Source organism: Alligator mississippiensis, chromosome 1, assembly GCF_030867095.1.
Source record: "Alligator mississippiensis isolate rAllMis1 chromosome 1, rAllMis1, whole genome shotgun sequence".
In the NCBI taxonomy this organism is placed as follows: domain Eukaryota; kingdom Metazoa; phylum Chordata; order Crocodylia; family Alligatoridae; genus Alligator; species Alligator mississippiensis.
The window spans coordinates 59511782-59538452 of record NC_081824.1 but is presented as its reverse complement, the minus strand read 5'-3'; the positions used below and the strand labels follow the sequence as shown (position 1 = coordinate 59538452).

At 41.7% G+C, this 26671-nt stretch overlaps 1 protein-coding gene across 4 annotated transcripts in view; it reads right to left on the bottom strand.

Annotated features, from left to right (window-relative positions):
• The window catches only part of ADGRB3 (adhesion G protein-coupled receptor B3), a 733084-nt gene that overhangs the window by 461885 nt on the left and 244528 nt on the right, over positions 1-26671 (bottom strand). The window lies entirely within an intron of this gene.

The following is a 26671-nucleotide window of genomic DNA, read 5'->3' as shown; positions in this document are numbered from 1 at the left end:
GACATGCACAGGGATCTATGAAGTAATGCAGTAAATCTCTCCCTTCCTACAAGGAGACAACTCCACTGAAACAGATGAGCATGTCTGAAACTCCAGAAGCTGCAACATTTAGAGTTGCCTTTCTGTAGAATGGTTATTCCTAAATTTCCCTTTTGTTAAATGGTGGAGATAATCACACTTACCTACCTTTTTCAAAAGGTCTGAGTAAGGATTAATAAGTTATTATATTTTAAGCACTGTACAAACTAAATGCTATTGCTAAAAACCTTTATTTTAGTATAAGCTTTAAGCAATCTAACCAAGATTCATTTAAACTAAGAAGACAGTGTAAGAAAATATTAATAAACTATACGTAAACAATTTATCAGCAAATCAACTAATTATTTACATATCTAATAATTATCAAGACAGCCTTTCAAAAGTGGCATTTAATTCTGTAAATATTCTTTTAAATGGCTGTTTCTAATAAAATATTAATAATTAATTTGAGAATGACAGTGCATTTTGCATTCTAAAGAGAATATTTGAAAAATCTAATTAATAAAATATTTTGTGAATTTTATATGATACATTTTATATACAAGTTAGACTTATTTATTACTGTTGATTAAATTATTCAGTATACATTCAGTTTTTATTCCCCTCCAATTTATGGATTTACCTTCTGACTGGGAAGCCAATCATAATCACTAGCTTTGTGATTTACATGCTCTAATCTAAATAAAAGTTAGAATTACCGTTATTAGAATGATATAGGGACCTGTAGTCTGGATGTTCATTTAAACTGAAATAACCACCATAGTTTAAACCTAATCTATACTAGAATGTTTTCCTGATAGAGGTCAAGCTCTGTTGACAGAATTCAGACGTTGGTAAACCTATAAATCTCCAAGTCTGTGTGGGCTATGTAAAATGCCTCCCCAAGTAACTAAAGACTTCAACCATTAGACAGTCACCATCATAAAGCCTATATATGCTTAACGTTACTTCTACTGGTGTAGCAGTACTTCACTAGATAACCATTGTGGCTACAGTTTTGAGCTCCACTATCTAAGATCAAGCTAGCAGGAAGTCTTCCCTCCATTTAAACCTGCCCTTTATTTTGGAAAAGCATCTCTTCCTAGCAGTCCACATGTATGAATAGAAAAACATGGCTGGCTATGAAGAGACATGCACACCAAACTCTGTGCTCCTGCCTTGGGCAAGAAAGAAGTGCTGGATATCCGCATCTTCTGAGGATAGGAAGCTGTTGAAATTCAACTCCATGGGAACTGCAGGAATAGAGATGTCTATTAGGAGCCTATTAGGATGTCAGAGGAGAGCTGAAGGGTATGAGAGTGGGATATTAAGCAACACCAAGCCAAGACCAAGGATCTCCACCAGACCTATTACAGGATCACCCTTAATTAAGACAAACAACCAAACAAAACAAAATATCCAAAAGCTATACCATCTTTAAGGATTGTTTTCTTCAGGTTTAACAAGGTTTTCTCCAGCTCTACTGCAAAGAAAAGGAGGACAATTACTTTGGACAAGAAGGAAGGGGGTGGCAATGCAGACCCAGACCACCATTTGGGCAGCAACAGCCAAAGCCAGAGCTAGTCCCAATGAACACATTGTATCAAGGGAAGGAAAGGTAGTAGTTTTTCTTTCCTTCTCTCTCATTTCTTTCCTTTATTCCTTCTCAGTGACCCCAACCCAGTTTTAATACAGTGCTCTTTTCCATGTGCATAGACCAAAAGGACTTGTAGATTGGGCACAATGGTTTATTTAGTAGAAGCTTACCAGGATAGTAAATAATAAGGGCTGAGAAATCTAAGCTCCCTGCTACACTTGCACTTTAATGTGCAGTAGCCTATATTACTGTGCATTAAGCATCACTGAAAAAACTATGCTAATACACTAATGATCAGGAAAAATAGGCTACTGTGCATAAAGCATCACTGAAAAAACATGCTTTCACTACTGCGCAGTATGGCAGCTTAATGAGCATTTAGTACTTCACATTGGAGGTACTCAATTTAATGCACATTAAGAAAAACACATTAATGAACATATTTTTCCAGTCAGAAAATGGGGCTGGTACATAATATAAATAGATAATACAAATAAATAGTGTATAGTTTCACTGAGATGGTACATTGTGATGTTTTGTTTTCCCTGGAAAAATTATTTGCAGACATGTAAACATGGTCTTGTTCAGGTGTTTACTCATATCCTTACTGAGGTAGACAAAAGTGGGAGGAGTACAAGGGAGGTAGAGGCCTGGTCTCCAGCTTTTTTTTCTGGTCTCCAGCTTTTTGCAGCAACTGAAGGTAATGCTGCTTGCTCAGCCTGTGCTTCCTTGCAGATAATCTTGTTCACCTGCACAGAGATTTCTGTTTTATACAGTGCTCAAGCAAAAACAGCCCTATTTTTCCCTTGAGTTCCCTATACAGAGCTACTTTGTTTCTTCTACCATGACAGGACTCCTTTTGCATCGCTCTGCATGCTTTTCCATCAGCACCATCACTGATGGTGAACTGTGTATCAGCAGATGAACAATGAAGCTGCCAGCATTTCTTCTGCGTGCCTTGGAGCACTTGCTTTCTCTGAACCTTGGTTACTCTCTACAGTGAAGTATCAGCCAAAATCAGAACACCCTGTTATGATTTTCTTTAACTTTTACTTTTTTAAGGCCCTTTTAGCAATTCCCTTCCTGCACAATCCTCCCCCAAGGCCACCTCTGAAATATAGGAATGTTATTACTCAACTGAACTCACCATGACACCATGAGTTGGTGTTCCTTACAACAGGCTTCTACACATGCTGGCCCAGCAGTTCTGCCCATTCCAAATATATAGAAGAATACTTCATGAATTTTACAGGTACCTTTCCCTCTCTGCTAGTCTTGTAAGTCAACTTCCTCGTCTTTAAGAGCGTCCCTGGTTGGAGTGTTCCTGAAAAGAACATCCTTAACAGAAAGACCGGTATTGAGAAGGAACCAATGTACATGCTCCAGGGAGGGTATTTCCCTCCTTGGTGTAATGCTTAAGCCTGGCTGAGAAATAGTAGGCAGAAAGAGTGCTCTGGGAGAAGGAATGAAAAAAGAACATCTTCAAAGAAGGGCAGATGAAGAGGCAATTGCATAATTAGGTGGGAGGAGGACATTATGAATCTACTTAAGCATCAGGTAAAAATGCTGAAGAAAGTAGTTGATGTTGTACACTACATCCTGCACCACTCCATTTTTATCCCAAAGAAACCACTGAACCCACAAACAGTAGCACCACTCCAAGAATGCCACTTTATGTCTGTGGGTGAGAAAGAAAACTACAACTTTATATATACAGGCTTTAGGCAGTGTAGTGATAAACAACTTGCATTCTCTATGCCTCTTCCTTCTTGACTTTACAGACCATAATTTTGACAGTGTTAATGCAACAGACTTTCTTCCTACATCCAACAACATCATGATGGGCTCTAGTTTATGCCCTTGGGTAATGTATGACTCAGGGAAACACTAGCCCTGTACATGGAAGCTTCTAACCTGGAGGTAGTATAGCTACATTTATGCTACTCAGGCTAATTAGTTCTACTTCTCAAGAGGTTCAGCAAAGGTAATTAGGTCAGATGAAACACATGGCTCTATTGCCCCCAGTTTGGCAGCTGGCACTTGAAGTCCTAGTCCAGGTAGTTTTGCTTACCTCTGTTTTGTGTCCTATAGTCATACCCTTTGTAACTGATGTCGTGAAGTCCATAAAATCTGTCCATCTCTTCCTCTACCATGCTTCCCCTTTAGCCTTGCAACTACTGGTCTGGACACAGCAGGGAGAAATAATGATGGGGATGTTTGGCTCTTAATTCCAGCTTCACTGTGAGATATTCAGCACTCTCCTTCATATCCCCCAAAGAAGACCAAACTGTCAGGTTATATTTGGTTAGTCAGAAATTAAGCCCATCTTTGTTGCTGCCCAGGTTAACACTATATACTCTCAAAAGCTAGGGAGAAGGCTGGGTAGCCAGAGACTAGTAGGTAGGTTGGGTCTCCCAGAATGGAATTTTAGTACTCCCAATAGTGTCCAATTGGCAGTTTTGCATAAATGCCTGTACCTTCCCTGACCAGCCAATCTTAATGTCTGAGAACTGCCCCTGGTATCTACAAATGCTTGCATCATTAGAAAGGAGGACCCTTTCCTACTGATGTATTCAGAGGCCAGGAGTACCACAATCAGGATAAGTCCTGTCTTATTGCCTTTCCACAATTTGGGAATCCAACTGTTTCTGACATCACAATGATTTCTTCTAGACTGACTTAAGGTCATGTCCAATGGTTGTGCAAATCTCAGTGAAAATGGCCACAGCAATAGGGGACTTCAACATACATTAATTTTCCTTGTATGCTTCTGCATAGAGATCATAAGAACCTCCCAGTTTCATGCTCCCATTATCTATTTGGTGAAGAAACAAAAGAGAATGGAATCAAGCATGGTGGAATTCTCTTAAGCATTCATGCAGATGGCATGGAGAGAAAATACAAAGGACTAGGCTTTCAAAAAAACCGTCTGTAAAGTGTGGTAATACACAAAGGATGGATAAAATATCACTGCATGGGGTTAACTTCAAGGAGTCACCATTTCTTCAGTGCAGTATCTATTTCCCATGATGCACTGTTCCCACATTCCATGATACATTGTAAGAAAACATGCTATAAAACCTACTGGGATTTTAGTGGCTAAGTACTGTGAACTGCTATAAGCTGCCAAAACTTTGGTACCAAAATCTCCTAGTTAGGACACAGCTTTAAATTCAGGAGTGCCTATAAAGCTACCACCTGAACCCAAGGGCCTTTGAAAGCAGAGCATTTGTGCTACATAAATTATTTGGAGACAGCAGTTCATTTCCTGCCAGCAAACTGAGTGGTACTGGCATCATTCCTGCAGAGGGTTTCTTATCCAATCTTTCATGTCACAAAATGAGTGCAACAACGGGAGTTCTTTGCTAGAGAAAACTATTTCATAAGCTTCGAAAGAAATGGTGATAATTTAGGCCTCATCCTTGCAAAGAGCTATACGGGAAGTTCAATTTTTTCAGCATCTTCTGGAGCTGTTGCTCAGTACTTATGGTAATAGGATTGAGCTTCTTATGAAGAGATAAGAAAACTTACCTTATATCAGTATTACACGTAGATAACTCCATTTGCCACAATGGAGTTATTCATGAGCAGAAAGAGAACAAGAATGAAAACACACCACACTAAAGGATGTGACTAAGGGCTAAGGGACCTAACTTTATACAAACTCCAGTTCTTTTTACATTAAAAAAAACAGCAGCAAACATTTATTTTAATTCACAGACTGTCAGAGCTACTTTTGATAGCCTTTAAAGCAAATTTTATATCTAATCTGTCTTTAAGGTCTTAGGTATTTATAGAAGGCCAATCATTGTAGTATCTCTTGTAAATACCGGTAGTATAAAAAATTCTTTATATAGCTTGTTAAAAATATACCCCAGGAAATATGTATTCATCTCAATTTGCATATTTAGTTTAAATGTTTAGCCATATGTCCCACAAAAGAGAAACAGTAACAAGAAGTGTACTGTACTGGTATGCATGAGAACTTAAAAAGAAACAACTACAAAATAGAAAAAAGCAAACTGGGTATTCAGTTTTAGAAGGGTCAGGTTGGCATGTATTGGGTTGTGTTGTTTGATATTCTTTTACAAAACATTACAGGCATATTTTAATGAAGAGATGGCTCAGCATTTTGTTTTCCAAATGGTTACACCTTCTTGGCCAAGTGAGAAAGAGCATGTACTAAATAAAACAACAGCATCAAACATATGGCCCACAGGCTGCACCCAGCCTATGGAGTCCTATGATCTGGCCTGTGTCTCAGACCCATATGGCATGCAGAGCCATCTGGCATTCAGGCTGCTCCAGTGCCACAGCACTACATGTAGTACAGGAGGTCAGGCCAGAGTGCACACTGCATGAAGTGCTGGCGCTGGACTGGCCCCGGGCATTGGCTCTGGTCAAGACTGGGCTGTACAAGAGCCAATGTGCAGGGCTGGTCCAGGGAGGTGCCACATGTAGCACACAGCCTGTGCCAAGCCCCTGTGCTGCATGCAGTGCATGCAGTCAGTCAAGCCCCACACGCCATATGCAGCACATGCTGGTCCACTTCTGGGACACACTCTGCACGCAGCACATTAGGCCATCATGAGGCATGCACTGTATCTGTAACCCCGCTGGACTGGCCCTGTGCACTGGTTCCAACGCATGGTCCTGATCCAGTCCACAGACCGACCCAGCAACCGTTGTGTAGGCTGCAGGGCCAAATGAGTTTGACATTGACATCCCTGAGATAAAAGAAAGTGTTTTCCCTTCATGTCCACTTCCACCCAGCTGTTTGTTTCCCAACAATATGTTGAGAGAGCACAGCCCCTCAAAGCCTGCAGTAACTTTAAATACTTTTTGTGTTGCTGAAATATGGCCAAAAGCTGTTTGAGGGAGCTGCATGTAGGGAAAAATGAAAGAGGAACATTATATAGCAATATGATGCATCTGACACAGAGACATCTTGGGCTAACAGGTCAAGATGATGCAATGGAGGCTGCTGCTGTGTAATATTGGTGCTTTAAACTGAATTTCTGTGCAAGAGAAATGTGTCCATTCTTGTTATGTTTGGCTAGTTCATATGGCCCTATGTGAAAAGGCCACTAAGCGAAAGCCATGTCCTAAGCTGATACCAGAAACATTTGGAGATGTGGGTCTCTGACTAGCCCTTTAGCTAGCTGTACCACCCAACACTTTCTTGAACATTATGGGAATGTCCTTTCCTGTTCTTTTTCCCTATCATAATCCAGGGATATAAATAAAAATACTTCATGAAGTCACAGAACTTTTCTACTGAATGCCAATAGCTTTAAGACAGGTATAGAGTGAATAACCCCCCAGCATAGCTTTAAAGTTTGGTATTGCTATGATACCATAACATAAGAATCTACCTTATATGGAAATTCATCTACCTCTATTTATGACACAACCTCACTTTAACCTCTCCCCCCCAATGCACACAGTATGAATACTATGTTCTGGGGACTGCACAAAGATCTTGGCCAAGTCAGAAAGAACATGTATCTTAACCTATGGACCATATCCAATAACTCCTAGCTCATCATAATATGTGCCAGACTTCTGTTTTCTAGGTTTCAAGGAAGATCCTTGGAGTATTTCATACTAATGGATTAGGGTTTACTAAGCTCTGAACTATATTAGAGTCAGGAATGGAATTCATCCTTCCTTTCCTCACCTCAGTTACAGGTTAAAAGGTCAGACTTGACTCTATTTTAGCAACATATTGTGCACATTCAAATCCATTAATCTGGATGTAGTTTTATAATTTTCTGTCATATATAATTTTGAAATACGGTAATGTGGTCCCATGTCTTTTATTAGTACAAAATTAAATTATGACAGTAACTTTTAGAAATGCAGAATCTTCCAGGCAGGTGTTACTCTCAATGTTGTTTAGTTTTACTTTTTATGTTCATGTCATGTTATGGAAATTTTTATGCCTATTGATTAATATTTTTTTAATTTGGAGCTATACCTTGAGCCCAGTATAGGTATGCATATTTAGAATGGTATGCATTTTAGAGTGGCACCATGTGTAGGGACAAAAAGTCTGTTAATAGTACCAAAATGCCAATTAGGAAATTGTGCAACACAATATTAGATACTAGTTTACACGGCTGTAATCACGGATTAGCTAATATTTTTAGGGCAAATGGATAATGCATAATGGGTTTGTAGTTATTATCTTTAGAAATGAAGTATAAGAAAGCCAATGAAATTTGGCCTTGGTTCTTTAGCCCCCACCTTTTTTTATAATGGTACTACACATACATCCTAAAGATTAGATGACACTCCAAATCACTTTTACTTTGCTGTCATGAAATTCACTATATTATTAAACCCCACAACATGGACTTATTTTCTTACACCTATCTGTCTACTGTCATTTATGTAATATGAATCATGGCACTGTGAATGGAACTGCAAATAATGACATAATGAAAATATGGCATTGTTCGGTTGTTGTAGTTGTGGTACCGGTATGGAAGATCTCTTGGATTAAAGAAGCAATGATAAGAACTCTGCTGTTATTTTTTTTAGGTCCAGATTTTGAAAAGTGCCAAATATCTTCCACTCTCACTGAATTCATTTGAAAATGAAAGGAACAAAACAACACCCAGGAAATGATCCACCTTTCATAGATAGAGTTGTTGATTAAGGTCAGCTGCTTTTTTTTTCTCAACCACAGTATTATTCTAGTGTTCTTCAGAGCACTGCAAAATCCTCAAGTTGTCTCTTTTTGATTCTAAAATGTAAATGATGTAATTTTGCTTTTCAAATTAGTACTGACTAAAGATTTACTAGTAAAGTCCTTGCTGCCAAGGGTGTATATGATTTGGAATACCACAAATCCTACCTCCAAATTTATATACAAGCAGTTTGATTGTATAGCTCATATTAATACAAAAAGCCCTGCTTAGAAGGTGTCCAAACTCCAAGCTATCTGTAACCATAACAAAATGGGGTTTGGTATGAAGAGATGTGAGATGCATCAGGGCAAAGAGCCAGACTGCAGAATTAACTTTTGTGCAGAACTACTTACAGTTTTTGATAGATCCAACCCATCCTCAGACTGCAAGAAGATTGAAAAGTTTCCTGCTTAGATTTGCCTCTGTAGCCATTTCTTCAGTTTCTGCCACCTATTTAGCAGTGCACTGAAGTATTAGGGTCTCCTAATTCTTTAACATACATTTCTAATGCCATCTTCAGCTGGTCAATGCAATTTTTCCTGTCACTAGAGGGCAGAATATGTACTAACTCACAAGCACAGGTTTGTAGTAAATTTCAAAATCCTTTCCACTTGTTTTTTGTTAAAAGATGCCCCTCTGTTCTAACTTAGGCAACCTCAATTAACTTCTGGGGGTTTTCAATGATAGTGTGCTTTTTGTCCCCTGGGAAATGCTGGAATAAAAACAGTAGGCTGGGGTTGTTCCCACTTAAAGTAAAACCTACAATAGGGGACCAAAGGACAGAAAATTCCATGAATAGAGTTAGAGTAGAGTTGCTTCAACCTTTTTCCACTGGAGAAGTATTTCCCCCTATAATGAACAACTCTAAAACCTTAGACTGACAGGACACAAGGCACTAGGGTACCAGTGGTAATCTTTACTCCTTGGCAGGGACTCTCACAATGGGCTCCCCTGAGAATCCCTTAAAAGTTGATTTCCCCAGCAAGGACTAAGCTATGGATAAGTAATATAGAGAAAAGTAATATTAGATTTCCATGGACATTTCTGTTTAGCCAAAGTGAGGACAATATTTCTCTCTCAAATGCCACTTCTGACTCCTGCTACATGTTCCAAGCAATTCCTGCCTCCTCCATGCACACAGGTCCTGACCCCATCAAGAGTTATCCGTAAACTGCCAAGAGGGGTGGAGAACAGCTCTGAATAATTACATGTTGAACAGAGTAAGCTCTCCCACTAAAGTGTTGTCAAATCTGAAGTATGAATGCTTAACTTAGTGAACTGTATTTTTTAACATAAAGGGAAAAATACCTTATTACTCATGCTTATATTAAGAGGTAGTAAAACTACTAACTGTAATGGTATCTGTGCTAAAAAAGTTCTGTGTTTTAAATGTACTACCCCACTCGAGTTATGTTCAGGGAAAACCCACAGATAAAAAAATGTAGATAATCAGAGGATACAATAACACTTTCAACTCTCCCCCACATATGCATGCATATGTACCCACAATCTCTAAACAACCTGGATAGGAGCAGACATTCAAAAAGCATATTGAATTGATTCAATTTTTGCAGGTTAGTCTAACCTGGCTAGGCTAAATCACTTTGTAACCATAAAGACATCCCCCTTGGACTGAAAAACTGCCGGCACATGCTTGCCGTGGCTTAGGCTAAAAGCTCGGGGGCACTAGAGCACTCCTCCCACCCTTCCACAGTGCTGAGCTGAGGGGGCTATGGCCAGGCCCTGGCAAGATGCTGTGATTAGGGAGGGGTTCCCTCCCACCCTGATAACAAACCATTTATCAGCTCTTTTATCAGCATTTAGCACCCCCTCAGAAAACAAAGCCTCAATCATTAGTTCAAGCTCTTTATAAACAGCTTTTTCCAAAGGAAGGGATGCAGGAACATTACCATTTGAGCTGTTGACTAGCTCCAAAAATCTCTAAGTGGATACTGTCCTATATGCCTTACATACCACATGTTGGCTATGGTCTGTCCTATGGGAGAGAGGAGGAAGGGATCTCTCTTAAGCAGCAAGTGGTGCAGGGGAGGGGAGAGGGAAGCCAGCAGAACCTGCTGTGCCTGCAAGTCTCTGCTGGAGCTCCAGCCAGGGAGCAGAGGGGAGGGGCCAGTCCTGCTGTGGAGCAGAGAGCCCCACAGCTCAGACAGCATACTGGGATACTGGGGGGATCTCATTTAACTTAAACCAGGAAGGGATCTGGGACAGACATTACATAAACTGGTTTCTCCAAATCACTTAAGTCTGATACGACATTCAGCCAGGTTTATCTCAAACTGGTTCAGCCATTTTCAAACTGTTTTATGTGCACTAATTATCTGTTCTGTTACAGGTTTAAACCAGTTTCTGATCACTTAAACTGGTTTATGTGTAATGTCTGTCCCTAGCCCATAAATAATAATTATCATACAATGTACATTTTCGATAAACTTCAGTAACTGGTGTGAAGGATCAGGAATATAAACATACCAAAAATATGGTATGGACTGTTTTGCTTATAGGGACATTGTTGCATTACTGCTACTGCTGCAGTCACAGGTTTAGTTAAAAAAATACCACATTACTGAAATACAATACATATCACACAGATCTTGGTGAATTAGATTTCACAACAAGTCTAGCTGACATCTAACTAAATATCAATAGAGTCAAACACTGAGGTGTTATGGCTACGAAAACTGGTAATCAAGGAAAATATTACAGATCACCAGAAAATAAGAAGTACAAGAATGTCCCCCTTTAGCCTCTGGAATTTTATTATGGTAAAAGACAAAAACAGTGCACATTGTGAACATGCACAGAATGTTGAATCAGTCAGCTCAAATCCTTGCTGTCTGACCATCTTGTATTAGCAAATCTAGTTTCCCACTGTCTAGTGTAGTAATTCACACCTGTTCAAAATGGATATAGAATGTTGGCTATATCTGGAGAAGTAACTAAATAATGAGCAAGGCAGGATAAACTCAAGACCCAGTTTGTCAACTATGCTGTTGACACCTCTTTTGAATTTACCCCATATTCTACAAAGTATGGGGTATATGATAGTATATCTGTTTCAGTTTTACTGTAGATTTTTTTTTCACATCTAAATATTTTCCCAGGAATATTTTTTCTAGTGGGAAATATGGTAAAGGATATTCACATTGCCATAAATAAGATCAAAAACCCAAAACTTACAATGACCTGATTCACCAAAAGGTTATATCAGTGATATATTCCACTAGTCTCTAAGGAGAAACATAGGTTTCAATTGGAATAACAAGATGCCAACAAATTATCTTTATTTTCATAGGGTTTTTATATTGGATCTGAAATGTTTTTCCCCCCTATATTTTAGCCACATGTTAATTCTGAATCTTTAATGAGTTCTTCATGTGAGATCCCTTAGGAATAACTATGACATAGTATCATTTTAATATTTTAGTCTTTCTTTAAAATTTATACATTTTTTGTCTTTGTCTTACATATTTTGCTTATATGATTCAAAAATTAATTTATTTTGAATGCTGGGTACCATTCGTTTACCCTGTAGCAATTTTTGACAGCTTGAATTTTCATATAATACTCTCTTTTTAACTTAACATTACTGTACATAGCCTGAATATTTTGTTTATAGCATTATGCAAATCCTTACTGCTCTGTAGACAGAAAAAATTACAGCTCAAATTAAGATCAGTGAGGATCAACTGCAATTTTCTAAGCAATTCTTCAATCCAGTAACTTCCATAGCAAATAGCACATTAAACAACAACAACAAAACCTTGAACTTTCTTTTTTTCACTAGAACAACACTGATAAACAGGAAACGCTAATGAAGCAGCAGCAGAAGAACCAAATGAATTCTACCTAGAGACTTTATTTTTCAAAAGAAAGGTTATAGTTTACAGGAAACTATGACACTGAACAAAGAAATGAAAGAAAATTGGCATCAGACCTTTATATAAGCACATCACACCTTTCTCTCTATCTTTCTCTCTACCATTTATCAGAACGCATTTATTTATACAAAAAGATATTAAGGCTTTGTTTTGAAGCTAAATGTTGTGGTACATTTTTCCCCTGTGTCCTTTAAATATATTTTCTTCTCTTATTTCAGGCCTTCCTATTCATCCTTATGAATGAGGAATTAAAAACCACAGGGAATGCATATTGGTTCATAATAGAAAAGCTTTTACTAACAGAGATCTGTACATTCTACTTTATCATTCATATTGTAACAAAACTGTGGCTGTGTATATATAAATTTCATGGGCAATGGATAGACTACATACAAAAAGCAAAGGGAACAGGAATGAAGTGACTTTAGCTGCTAAAAAATGGCCTAATTCATTTTACATCAATAGAACTAGGCCAAATTACAGCAGCTGAGGATACAGTCTAAAGACTTCCTGCTCAAAAAACAAATATCTGGCTGCTTTTAAAAATCTTCATAAGCTGTTAGTAGTAATTATAAAAGACTTTGTAGGTCAGTGATTATAAGGTAACTTAAAAATGCAAACTTATATGATTCCATACATCTGAGGCCTATGATTCAAGTGTATACTTGCCAGCACTGTGCATTAAAATTTAGAGATGAACATGAGCAATTTGTGCTTTAACTCTCAAAAGTCTGGATACAAAAGGGACACATGTAGGGCCTGACTTTCTTCTGATTTAAGTCAGTGTGAATTAATTGGAACTTGACTGAATTCAAGGGTGTAAAATAATTCAAGTGAGTTGAGACTCAGGTACATGAAATATAGGCCCAACAATAGATTTCAAATAAAAGTATAAAATGAAAGGGCAAAGACCGCCTAATTCCTTTCTTTACCAAACAAGTGTATAAAATGTTAAGCAGAATATTTAAAGAGATTTGAGAGACATAAGAGATTTAGCAACACATGCTCTGATGAATATTATCAGTATTTGTATTCCTAAATCCTTTAGATGCTTTTGAAAATATCCTCTGAAATATTATTGGATTTATTGAAGCCACCTTCATCTTAGCACCTTATTACATGGTAATTTTGGGTGGCTCCTGGAGCTCTTAACCCTTGGATTGTCTGCTCATTAAAATCTAGAACTGGTTTTAAGCACTCGTTATGCAGCTCAAAGTTAGCTCTCTCCAGAACAGGGTTATATCTAATCCAAGTTATCCAGTTCGTGTTACACTAAGATGCAGACATGCCAGGCTACACTTTAGTGATAAACGCACCACCCACCGCCCTCCCCTGCTGGCCAGGATCCGGCCCTGTGTACCCCTAACCCCTCTGCACCCCACCCAGCACCACAGATCCCTACTCCCTGCCCCCGTCTTATTTGTGGCTGCCTGTCCTTTATGTCTTGGGAGAGCAGGCAGGGAAGGGTGCCACAGCTCTGCCATTCTCTGGGCCAGAACAGCAGCAACCCAGCAATGGCAGGGACCAGAAAGGCAGGTTAACTCTTCCCTGCCTGCCCCCTGGGACAGACAATACAAAAACCAAAGATAACTAATGTCCTATGGGCAGGAGAGAGGCACAAATTAGGGTGGCACCCCAAGGGGCAGGGGGGAGCCCTGGGGGTGGGAAGAACAGGGGGTGTCCCATGGCTAGGGGGAAGGATGGAATGGGAGGGGAGTTAGTTCATACTGTAGTCCTCCAGGCCTCTGCTGGCTGGGGTGACTGGGGCAATTTACAGCTGTTGTCATTGCCTACATGCTGTTTCAGCACAAGAAATTACTTTGCCATAAGACAGTACTGTCCCCAATATACAATCTTATGGCAGAGTTAATTAGTTTATTGCACCCTAATACCAGTGCATATATAGATGATGCTTTACTGCAGATAATTACTTTACTCCATAGTGGGCCTGTCTACACAAGATGCTAACTGTGCAGTAGCCTATCAACACTGCACAGGAGCACACTGGGCAAAACCCGTGCTAATATGCTACTGCACAGTAGTGTTAGACTACTGTGCAGTAAGTGTCAATAAAACCCATGCAGCGGTGCTACTATGTAGTAGCACAAGCTACTGCTTATTGATTTAGTACTTGGTTAAGCAAGAACTAAACTTAATACACAGTAACCATGGTGCATTAATGAACATGTAGATGAGCCTTGTAAAGCACACATGTAACTGCACCCTATGATACTAGTCTGTGTGGAATTATGTAACTATGTAATTTGCATTGGGAAAGAAAGAATGATCCAAGGGGTTAGAAACCTAGGAGCTATCCTGTGTGAACTTGGACAAGACACTAAAAAGACTTAGAAATGACTAAACAGGACTTAGAAGTAAGGTACCCAAGTTGATCTGTATAATCCTTTGGAACCTGGATCAAAAGTCAGGATTCCCTCCCAAGGGCTGTAACAAGAGGATACAGACACATGCTACCTCATTACTCTCCTTCTAGCCCCTTGATTCTTAAATTTCTGGCTTCCCTGGGGGCCAGCTTCAACCTCAGGAGGGGATGAGGGTTTATTCCATTCTATATCATAGTGATTAGGACACTTCCCTGCAGTGAATCTCCTCTGAGGAGGGCCTAGAACTAGCTCTTCCACTTCCTGGGTGACTATTCTAGCCACTAGGCAGGCTTGGCCAACCCATGGCATGCAGAAACCCCTCATATGTGGCATGAAGCAGGGAGGAAGCAGGGAAACTAGAGAAGATAGGGGAGGAACAGAGAACAGAGCAACAGATCAGGTGGGAGGCAGAAGGCAGGGAGCAGAAAGCAGAGCAACCAATTGGGCAAGGGAAGCGACTGGAGTGTCACTCAGAGAGGGTTTTGGACTTCACTTGTGGCCCGTCCGCCAAAAAGGTTGCCCCCCACTAGAGTGAAAGATAAAAAAACAACTTGAAAGGGAATTAGAATATCAAGATAAAACAAAGGCATCCCTAAGCAATATCTCAACCTAGTTCTGTTTGTTAGATGCTTACCCAATTAAAAGTTTGTTACTAAACTTTTGAAAGATGAAAGATGTCTCTGGTGATTTGAAGGAGGAGTTCCACTGTGGAGGGGCAACTACTGAGAACAACATCCCATACATTTTCACCAAGCAGACTTGGGTAACTTTGGCTTGCCATTGGAGCCTTGTGCCTCTCCCCATTCTCTTATAAAAAACATAGGTGCCTAAATTCAATCAAATTGGATCATTCTTCCAGGCTCAAGTACCAATGTTTTAGACAGTCTGGCATCTAAATAAAGGAAACTCAGAAACCAAACTGGATTGGACACATCTCTTGTGTGTTTCCATTTGTAAAGTGGGAATAATAATATTTTATGACTACAGAGGAATTTTGTGAAAAAAACAACATTTAATTGATTTGATTATGTCAGCCCTGAATATAAACTGACCCTGCCTCTTCAAGTTCAATTGTAGGAAAAATGGCTTTTCCCAGTAACTTCAGATAAAGTCTTTGAACTTCTGTTGCTCTTACAAGTCCACAGATGAAACAAATAATAAAGAAAAGGACCCCAAAGATTAATTTCACTAAAACTACTTAAAATGTAAACAAAAACAAAACAAAAAAACCCCACCAAAACTTTCTGTACCAAATATAATCCATAACAACATATATCAAGACTGATATTTCTAATAAATGGAAACCATTTACAGGTTTAAACTAAAACTGTCCTTATTAAAATGCTAGATGCAAATTGCCAATTTGGATTCAAGCAACATGTGATACGTAGAGCCAAAATCCTGGACCCAAATGTGCCTGGTTATAAGGGGTCAAAATCCAAATCTTACTTCTTTGAGGGACATAGGGAAGGGGACAGTTGCTTTCAGTATTTACCCCACTGTTACGTTCAGGAATCAGCTCAGATTTAACCTTTGCTAAAAGTGTGAGCAAAATTTGTGTTTTGGACAATTTAAACATATTGTTGTTTCTTAAATATTTTAAATTTAGCCTCAGTCATTTTTTTAGTTTAGTGCTACATATTTTCAGGATAATTAGTCTTTTCCAAATAATTAATGCATAATTCACTATAAAAAAATAATAGAACCCAATTCATTCTTTTAAATGTCCATGGTTCTTAAGTGTATCCAAATCTGTGCGGTTTCATGCCAACAAACTTTGTGAGTTCTTTCCTGGCTCTGTAGTCCATAGCTGAGGACTCAACATTAGTCAAATCCCACTTTCCTATAGTGATTCTGGAAGCCTCAACTTGCCATAGGGCTCTAAGGTTTTTCGATCTTCTACCATGCATGCTTCCTACTCTAGGCAGACAGGGAGATTCCTGAGATCTGTGGGGCAGTGATATAAATGGGTCAGATCTGAGCCTGCCACTCTGCCACCATGACAAAACAGATGACATGCCACCTTTAAGGGCTAACTCATTATACACCGTACATAGTAATGACAGAGCATATGACCTAGTGCAACATGCTTAAGGGTGGGGAACAGATGACACCATAAAGACTGGCCCTTAAGGCTAGAATACAGGGTTATGTGTTTTGTACATTACCACAATATTGCTCTGATTATTAAGTTGATCCTGCATATAATTTAACTCTGATTTTGATGGTTCTCTTTGAGGGAAAATAGGTCAACCTAAAATTGGAACAATATGGTTTATGCTGTATCTCTGAAGATTTATCATAGTGGAATTTGCTTTCTGACCCAGTCATTGTTTGAGAAAGTGATATAAATCAGAAAAAGGCAGACCAAAACATGATCAAATTAAAGTGGTGCTGATTATAGTAAGTAGGAAGATAAGATAAGATAAGATAGTGTCTTATTTAGGGGTAAGACTTTCATCAGATAGCATCACAGCATCTATTGCTTCTGAATTACTAATGTCAGTGCCTAGAAGTCCTTTTTAAAAGTTGAATTTGAGGACTTTATTTCAGTTTTTGTTCTTATGCAGAAACTGCCATGTCATGTATGCTTCTGTGAGCTCTAGAATGAATTACAGAAATGCATTCCATGCTGGGCTGCACTTAATGAATCCTCTGTACACACAACTGACCAGAGAATATTGCTGATACACATTTGGTAGTGTCACCAGTAAAGATCATATTCAAATATGTCTGGTATTTAAAGTCTTTTCCAGCTTCTGGAGACATTTCATTTTGTTGATTTTAGTCTGTATGTACAATATGAGTCCTGGTTACTTGCAAGGCCACCATTGTCACCATCATGCTCCAGCATTTGGGACAAGTTAACTAACAATCAGCAGATATGAATGCCTGCAGGTTGAAGGGCTTTTTGAGTTGAAGGATTTTAGCTTTAGAATATTCTTAAAATGTTGTATTTTGATTATAAATTATGTAAATGGGCTCTTTGGATGGGGGGAGAGCAGTGGATGTGACATACCTAGACCGTAGCAAGGTTTTTGGTACTCTCCTGGCATTCTAATTAACAAGCTCTCTATGTGAAGGAGCAGTACACTTCTCTACAAGCAGAGATTGGCACCCAAGGAGGGTGATTTGACACACTCTGCGTTCCAATATGGGGAGAACGTTGTGAAGGGGAAATAACTGTAGGAGTCTATTACAGTTTAGGTTTACTTTATGGTTAGGGTGGCTAGGACCTGGAACCAATTTCCAAGGGAAGTGGTGCTCGCTTCTACCTTGGAAGTCTTTAAGAGGAGGCTGGACAGAAACCTGACTGGGGTCATATGACCCCAGCATCCATTCCTGCCCAAGGCAGGAGGTCAGACTTGATGATCTGTTTAGGTCCCTTCTGACCCTAGCTACTATGATACTATGATATAGACATAGGCTACGCGTAGGGAAGGCATGTGGGGTGGGACTTGTGCCCACCCCCCACCCCCTGCCAAGATTGGCTGCCGCTGAAGCTGCCGCCGGCTTTTGCAGGCAGTCACTGCTCACCATCCGCCCCCCTCTGAATGCTGCCACCACTGCCAGCGTCTGCAGGCAGTACCTGCTAGCTGCTTACCACCCACTGCCACCGACACCACCTCCAGCATCCGCGGGTGGTCCCTGCTCACTGCCAATGACACCACTGCCCTGATCACCTCTCACCCCCTCCCACCCCTGCCACTGACATCCCCGCTGGCATTTGTAGGTGGCCCCTGCTTGCTGCCAAAGCTGCCACCTACAAATGGTGCCCCCCCCCCCCAGTCTCAGGAGGCCCCAGTCATTCATGATTACAGACTTCCTAACCAGAAGAAAGATCTTGACCATGAATTGACTAGGGAACTGGCAGAGGCTGGAAGACCATTTTAGACTGGACATAAGGAAAAATTTCTTTACCATCCAAGTCTCCAGAGTCTGGAATAGACTCTCCCCAGAAGTGGTACAAGCACCTACTCTGGATACCTTTAAGAAATGCTTAGATGCTTATCTTGCTGGGGTGATCTGACCCCAGCTGACTTCCTGACCCTTGGGCAGAGGGCCGGACCCAATGATCTTGTGAGGTTCTTTCCAGTCCTAATGTCTATGAAATCTATGAAGCAAAGGAAATACAGATCAGATGCAAAGTAGTGTAAGGTGTATACATATCTGGTTGGATTTTTCTACTCAAAGGGCATGTCTACACAAGGCAATTTACTCAGGATTAGCACAAATTACTGTTCAGTAAGCAACCCTATCTACAAGTGCAGATGTTTACTGAACAGTAATTTGCTCTATGAGAAAATTTGCTACCTGTAAATACTGTGTATTTACAGGTAGCACATGTAGATGGCTGACCAGGAGAAATTTGTTTCTGGTCTGATGTACAGCATGGCCCAGGACATTGCTCCCTGCTCCTGGGAGCTGCCTCATGCCAGGGCAGGCTCCATCACCAGAGCCCAGGCAGGAACAATGTCCCCCAGCCCTGGCAGCAGGGAGCTCCCAGTCCCTACTCCCCAATCATGATTGTGTAGAGAGGGCTGGGAGCTGCCTGCATAGGGAAAGTTCCCCACCCAGCCTGGAGTTGGCTGGGACCTGCCCCTGACCAGGACAGTTCCCAGCCAGCTCTAGGCTGCGCAGGAAAGTCTGCACAGGGAAGTCTGTGCATGCAGTCTGGAGCTGGCTGGGGACTTACCAGCTAGGGGTCCATTGCTATCTGCCCCACCAGCAGAGATGGGCAGGGGGGTGACATCTGTTCTTACCCTGCAGCTCTTTCCAAGCCTCCTGCCCCCCAATTAGGGAGCTGGGGCCGGAAGCTCCCTGCTGCCAGGGCACGGGGACATTGTCCCCACCTAGGCTTCTCCACCAGAACCCACCCTGGCAACACGCAGCTCCTGGGAACAGGCAGCTCCCAGGTACAGGAAGCTATCCTCTGGCCCAGTGCTCCCTGCCAGATCCTGTGATAGCACCCAGGGGGAGCCTGGAGCTGCCCCTGGCTGCTGCAAGGGGCTGGTGCAGGGCTGTTGCAGGTGGAAGCAGATGGCTGCCAGGACCAGCAAATCTGCTTCCACATCCCTGCATGTGTAGGCACCTGCCTGGGATGAATTTACTCTACAGTAATTTACTCTAGAGTAAACCCACCCTGCAGCATTTGCAGATGTAGACACATCCAAAGAGTAGTCATCAATGCAGAAATAGTCCACAGTCAATCAGATGAGACTGGGCAAGAACAAGTGCAGAGCCCTACATTTGAAATGGAATAATTGCACACACAAAACAGAATGGGAAATGGTAGGCTATGCCTCAGTTCTGCAGAGAAGGACTGAGGCTAAACCATAGGGTGAATATAAGCCAACAGTGTGGTCTCATGCAAAAAAGTTAACAGCATAGTGGGTTGTATTAACAGGAATGTCACTTCCAAATCAAGTTTAGTGATTCTTCCACTCTATTTAGCATGGGTGAGCACCTCACTGGGAGTACTGTGTCCAGTTTTGGGCCCCATACTTCAAGAAGGATGTGGACAGTTTGGAAAGAGTTCAAAACAGAGCAACAAAAAGTATGAGGGGCCTGTGAAAGAAGAGTTATGAGGAAAGGCTGAAAGAACTATAGTTATCTAGTCTGAAAAAAAGAAGAGTGAGGTGGGATTTAATGTACCTGAAGGGTGATTACAAAGAGGATGTAAATAGCCTTTTCTCTGTGGCTGTAAAGGATAACACTACGAGCAATGCCTTGAGCTTCAGCATGGAATTTAAGGTGGAGATTAGGAGGAATTATCTGAATAGGAGGATGGTCAAGCATTGTGGTAATTGTAGAATATCTATCTCTAAAAGTTTTCAAGAGCAGAATAGACAGACACTTGGCTGGGCTGGTTTAGTCAGGGGTGATCTCATGAGGTCCTTTCCAGCCCTACTTTCCTCTGATCATAAATGCATTCTGAACTTGACCTCTTGAATAAAGATGCCTAAAGAATTTAAGAAATTTCAAAATAAAATAAACACGGTTGACATGGAACAGACTATTTTCAGGTGAATTTTACTTAGTCTTATGGCAGCATGATAGGGCTTTGTTATATGTTAAACATTGTGCCACATAAATGTTGGTCAGTGTTAGTGGTCTTTTGAGTTTGGAGCAGTCACTCTTCAGGCCAACTGGGACCTGAAGGACTGAAAGGTAAGATACTTCCTCCCCCACCAATCTCTTCCCTTTCTAGGATTCCCTCCTGCCACTGCCATTCCCCCTACAGAGCTCTCCCTTGCCTCCTCCCACAAGCAGGGTTGCCCCCCACCCTCTCTGCCCCTGCTTACTTGTAGCTGCCTATACATAAGTGTTGATCCATGTTAGTGCTATCTTGAGTTGGGAGCATTTACTCTTCAGGCCAGCAGGGGCCTGAAGGAGTGAAAGGTAAGATACTCACCCCCACCCACTCCCTTTCTGGGCTTCCTTCCTGCCCCTGCCCTTCCACCTCTAGAGGTCTCTCTTGGCACTCCCCACCCCCAAGGTTGCCCCCCCCCCGCCTTCTCTGCCCCTGCTTACTTGTGGCTGCCCATGGTGTCTGTCCTAGGGGAGTGGGCAGGGAAGGGTTAACCTTCCTGTCCAGCCCCCACCTCCCACCCACCCTCCCCCAGCTGGGCTCCTGCTCTTCTCTGGGCTGTGCCAGCCTGGAGAGCAGGGGCAGTAGCCAGGCAGGCAGGCTAACCCTTCCCTGCCTGCTCCTCTGGAAGGAAGTGGAGGGGGAACTGGCAAGGGCAGGAGGGATCTGGGGAGCTGGGAAAGGTGGGAGGGGGACAGTGGGCCTGATCCTGGCCAGTGGGAAGGTGGAGCTGGGTGGGGTATAACATGAGCTGGGTAACAGATCAGAGATAATCTTGTCCTGGAGTGGTGTATGGAGACTTAAAACTAGTTTCAGGTATTGCGTGGGCAATCCAGGTGTTCGGAACTCCAGGAACTGCCCAAAATTATTGTGCAACAAGGTCCACAGTCTCGTGTAAGACACTTTAGTTAAAGATCTAGCAATTCATATGTATATCTTTTAAATTAGTGTTCTAAAACTTTGGAATTCCCATATTTTCCCCTGAAAGGTCTTTTCTTCCCAGTAGCAAAATTATGATCCCTCAGACTTTCCATTCTTTGAATTCTTTTTACAACTGGTCCTGTTCATGTATGTACACAGACATCTGTGAAATTCCCCTGGAGTCTCCCCCCATTGGCCAGGAAGGTCTGGATAAGAGTGGACTCCCTAAAGAGCTCAGCCTGGAATCTGGGCAAACATTTTTTATTTGAGAATACTCTCAAATAACAAACTGAATTTCTTCAAGTTATACTTGTGCCTCTTGTGTGTTGGCTCTCTGCAAATAATCTAACAATTGAGTTACCTGGAAGGAATATTCTCTGAAATGGGACAGTGTAAGGAAATATAATAGAATATTTGTGGTATATTCTGAACTCCTAGATATGATTATTCTCAATGGAGACCTGAGCATTGGAGTGATATTTTCCAGTCAGGGAACAGAATCAAAACCATAGGATGTATCTAGTCAGAACTAACTAACAGATGTTTCATTTTGAAAATTAAACAGTTACAATTAATTCTTGATGGAATGATTTTTCAAAATGAAATTTCAGCAAATAACTGCAAATATTGAACAAATATGATAAAAACTGTAAGTTTCCTGCTGAAAATTCATAAACAGAAATACTCAGGCTAAAATGAGGGCAGAATTTATGAACTATGAATTATTTGTTTAGACAATTGTTTCTCAAAGTTTTTAGATTCAAGGCATCCCTTGGAAAATGCTGGATCTTGGGTTTCACTTATTTTTCAAATGCATAAAGTAATAGAGAAATTTTTCTATCGCAGAAAATTCAGAAATACCATGACAGGTCAGAAGGTTTTTGACGCAATGGATTCCTATATGAAATCTTTGGGTTTATCTTGTGAATCATATATAGGGGGTTGCACATCTAACAGTCCTAATATTGTATAGCACCCCAGAGAACCCTTGAAATGATCTCATAGCACCCCAGGGTGTTGTAGCAGCCTGACTGAGATTCAGTGGTTTAGACCCTCTTCGGAGCATCACATGTTAACTAGCCAAAAAAGGCAGTGTTGAAACATATATGGTATTATTCCCCAGAAAAGTCATTATCCTATTGGCTCAAAAGCAGACCTCATTCAGAAACTGAACTCTGGCTTAAATACCAAGACTAGTCACAGAAGATTGGCTCTGAGAATACATTTTAAGGGTGGGGGAGAGAAAACCCCTTTGGGTAGGGCATATTTAAATTAGATCTGTATAAAAGTATTTGCTATTTCAGGCTGATTTTCAATTACACCTCAGGAGGAAATACAGCACTTGCCAAAAACAAAATTCCATGCTTCTATAACCATTTCTTTGTAAATGAAAATACAATTTTAGTTTTAAAAAATAGCTGAGGTATTACTTATAAATTCCACTAAAATCCAGGCAAGTAATTCCAGGATTCAAAAGAAATGTGACATTAATTTTAATGCAGCATTTCTAACTGCTGCAGCAGCAGGCCTGCAAAGCCTGACAGAACTAGTGTGCTCTATGGCTAAGTACAGACAGTCAAAAAGCCTGAGGCAGAATTGATCCAATCTATGCAGCTTTCTCTAAGCTGCATAGACTGGACCATTAATGAACAGATCTCACTTTTACTCTTCAGTTGGCCAAGGCAGACAGATACCTCAGCCATGGGAGGGGATGGCAGAGGGGGAATGCCCCCCTGCCAGCCAGGGTCTGCACAGCAGGTGGTGGGAGAAGCCCCCAAGGTGGGGGCTTCCCCACACCTGTTGCCCAGATCTGCTGGGATGTGAACACCCCAATCTCACCCCCTTGTCAGCCCCCAACCTATCAGCCATTGGGACACCTCAAGGGAGGGGGAATGGAATGTCTTGCCGCACGCCCCCCTCCTCCAGCTGGGGTCTGTACAACAGGTTGGGGGAAAGCCATTTTCTGTTTTTCTGCTGGCTGTGGCTGAGAGGCAGGGGACTGGCAAGGTGGGCAGGGCTGGGTGTTCACAACCTGACAGAGCTGGGCTGCAGAGTGGAAAATCCCCTTCCTTGGGGGCTGCCCCCCCCAACACCTGCTGTGCAGACCCTAGCTCTGGGGATTGGGGCCAGAGCAAGGGGCCATTCCCCCCACTCCCTATCTGCCCCAGGCTATGGAGCAGAGGATTTGCTGCCTCAGCTCTGACAGCCTAGGGGTGGGACCACCTGGCTCAGCTGGAGCAGATAATGTGGGGTGGAGTTAGCAGGGGAGGGTGGAAAAGATCCTGGGGGACTGCATCCTAACTTGTGTCAGGAGAGGATCTGGAACAGAAGAAGTTCAACTGACCAGTGATTCAACCAAAAGTGATTCAATCTGATACTACATCTATCCAGGTCAATCTGAAACCAGAGTCTGCCATATTGAAATTGGTCTATATGCACTGAACTTGTGTTCTGTTACAGGTTTAGATTAGTTTCCAATCACTTATGTCTGTTTATGTGTAATTTCTGTCCCTAACCTATACCAGTAATGATTCTTGCTATATCCAGGACGCGTCTACACATGCCTATATGGCAATGTTGCTACTGTGCTGTGCTTTAGAACTTCCTTTTGGATAGCAGCCCAAGTTGTGCTATATGCCAGGCGCATGGTTATTTTTAGCTGCTGCTTTGCCATAGCAGTATGCTATAATGAGGGAGCATGCTGTTATGGCAAAGTAGCTGCTGTTCACATGCAGACACACATGGTGGCATCATGTGTAGACATGTCCCCACAATCAGAGCTGTTTGTTTCCCAGGATAATGGCACACTCAATCCATGCAAGATATGGAGGTATGAATGCGCACATGTAAAATATTTCATAGATTTCATAGACATTAGGGCTGGAAGGGACCTCGGAAGATCATCGAGTCCAGCCCCCCGCCCAAAGGGCAGGACGTCAGCTGGGGTCATAGGATCCCAGCAAGATAAGCATCCAGTTTCATCTTGAAGGTGTTCAATGAAGGCGCTTGAACAACCTCTGGCGGCAGGCTGTTCCAGACCTTGGGGGCTCGGACAGTAAAGAAATTCTTCCTTATGTCCAGCCTGAAACGATCTTGTAGTAGTTTGTGACCATTCGTCCTCGTCATCCCTTGGGGCGCTCTGGTGAACAAACGTTCCCCCAGATACTGGTGATCACCCCTGATAAACTTGTAGGTGGCCATCAGATCACCCCTGAGCCTGCGCTTTTCCAGGCTAAAGAGCCCCAGGGCTCTCAGCCTGTCATTGTAGGGTCTGCTTCCCTGACCCCTGATCATGCGCGTGGCTCTTCTCTGGACTCTCTCAAGCTTCTCCACATCCTTTTTGAATTGTGGAGCCCAAAACTGGACGCAGTACTCCAGCTGCGGCCTCACTAAGGCCGAGTACAGGGGGAGAATGACGTCCCGGGATTTGCTTGAGAAGCATCTATGGATGCAAGCCAGGGTTTTGGTTGCTTTACTAGCCGCAGCATCGCATTGCAGGCTCATGTTCATCTTGTGGTCAATGATGACCCCCAAGTCTCTTTCTTCCATAGTGCTAACCAACATAGCACTGCCGAGCCTATAAGGATGCTGCGGGTTTTTTTTCCCAAGGTGGAGAACCTTGCATTTATTGGCGTTGAACACCATCAGATTCTCATCCGCCCACTTGCTGAGCCTGTCCAGGTCAGCCTGGATCACCCGCCTGTCTTCTGGCGTGGATGCTTTGCCCCAAAGTTTGGTGTCATCGGCGAACTTGGCCAGTCCGCTTCTGACTCCAGTGTCCACATTGTTAATGAAGATGTTGAACAGTATGGGTCCAAGGACAGAGCCCTGGGGGACCCCACTGGTCACAGGACACCACGATGAGTGACTTCCATCAATTACTACCCTCTGGGTCCGACCCCGGAGCCAATTTTCCAGCCAGTGGATCGTGGGGGACCCAAGGCGACAATTGGCCAGTTTCTCCAAGAGACGATCATGGGACACCAGATCGAAGGCTTTTTTGAAGTCAAGATATATGACATCAATCTCATCTCCCTTGTCCAGGTGATAGGTCACCTGGTCGTAGAAGGAAATGAGATTGGTCAAGCAAGACCAATCTCCTTATTCTGAGAGGAGAGGCTGGATGCTTATGTCTTGAGTTTAGGAAAAGGGCTGGTGTCACATAACAGCATGTTTGGGGTCTAGACCCCTTATCAGAGGCTTCTGTTTCTTCCTGCCATATATGTTGCAATCTCTGAATGCATTAGAAAGACCCAAAGGATATGAAGAGGTACTTTTTATATAAGATTCCTTAAAAAAAACAAACAAAAAAACTATCTAGAAATAATATGCAGACTACCCTATATTATTTATAGTAATAATTATCTCTTACTTAGCACATTACTCATTTAATCTTCAGAAGCCATCAACAGAGTAGGTCTGTCTTAATCCTCCATATCAGCTTTATAATTTTTTTCAAACCAGAAAAAATACACAATTAATGCTTTCATTTACATCTGTTTAAATCAAAAGTAACTGAAGTCAGTGAAACTACACTAGTGCCAAAATTGTATACGTGGCAGTAGAATTGGATCCATAGATGTTAATTCCTCATTTAGAAAGCAATACAGATGTCCCATTTGTCTCAGGAGAAAACATTTTATCTCAGGGCAAAATACTATAGTTCAGATGTCCATATCTGTTGTTCTGGGACAACCCCCCCCAAATTTTCCATATAAGAAGTGCTAACAGTTTGTCCTGGGACGTTGTGAAGTACATTTGAACAGTTATCTCAGGACTGCGTCACTGAATCAGTGGCAGAAAAGCAGCAGTGTACTCAGTCATTCACTAGACCCTCATTAGAAGGGCAATGTGTATACAAGGCAATCCTCTGATTTTGTCTTTGTTTCTTAGACTTCAAATAATCATGTCTCTTTTTGGTCTTGCTAAGGATATTGTAATCAACTAATAAACAACTTAATGTTCATCTCAACTGATTATGGCCTCCATTGAAAGAGTTGGATCCTTCTAGGTCTTGTTTGTAGGGGGACTTCACAAATGGATTAGTTTGTCATCATAACAATTGGAAG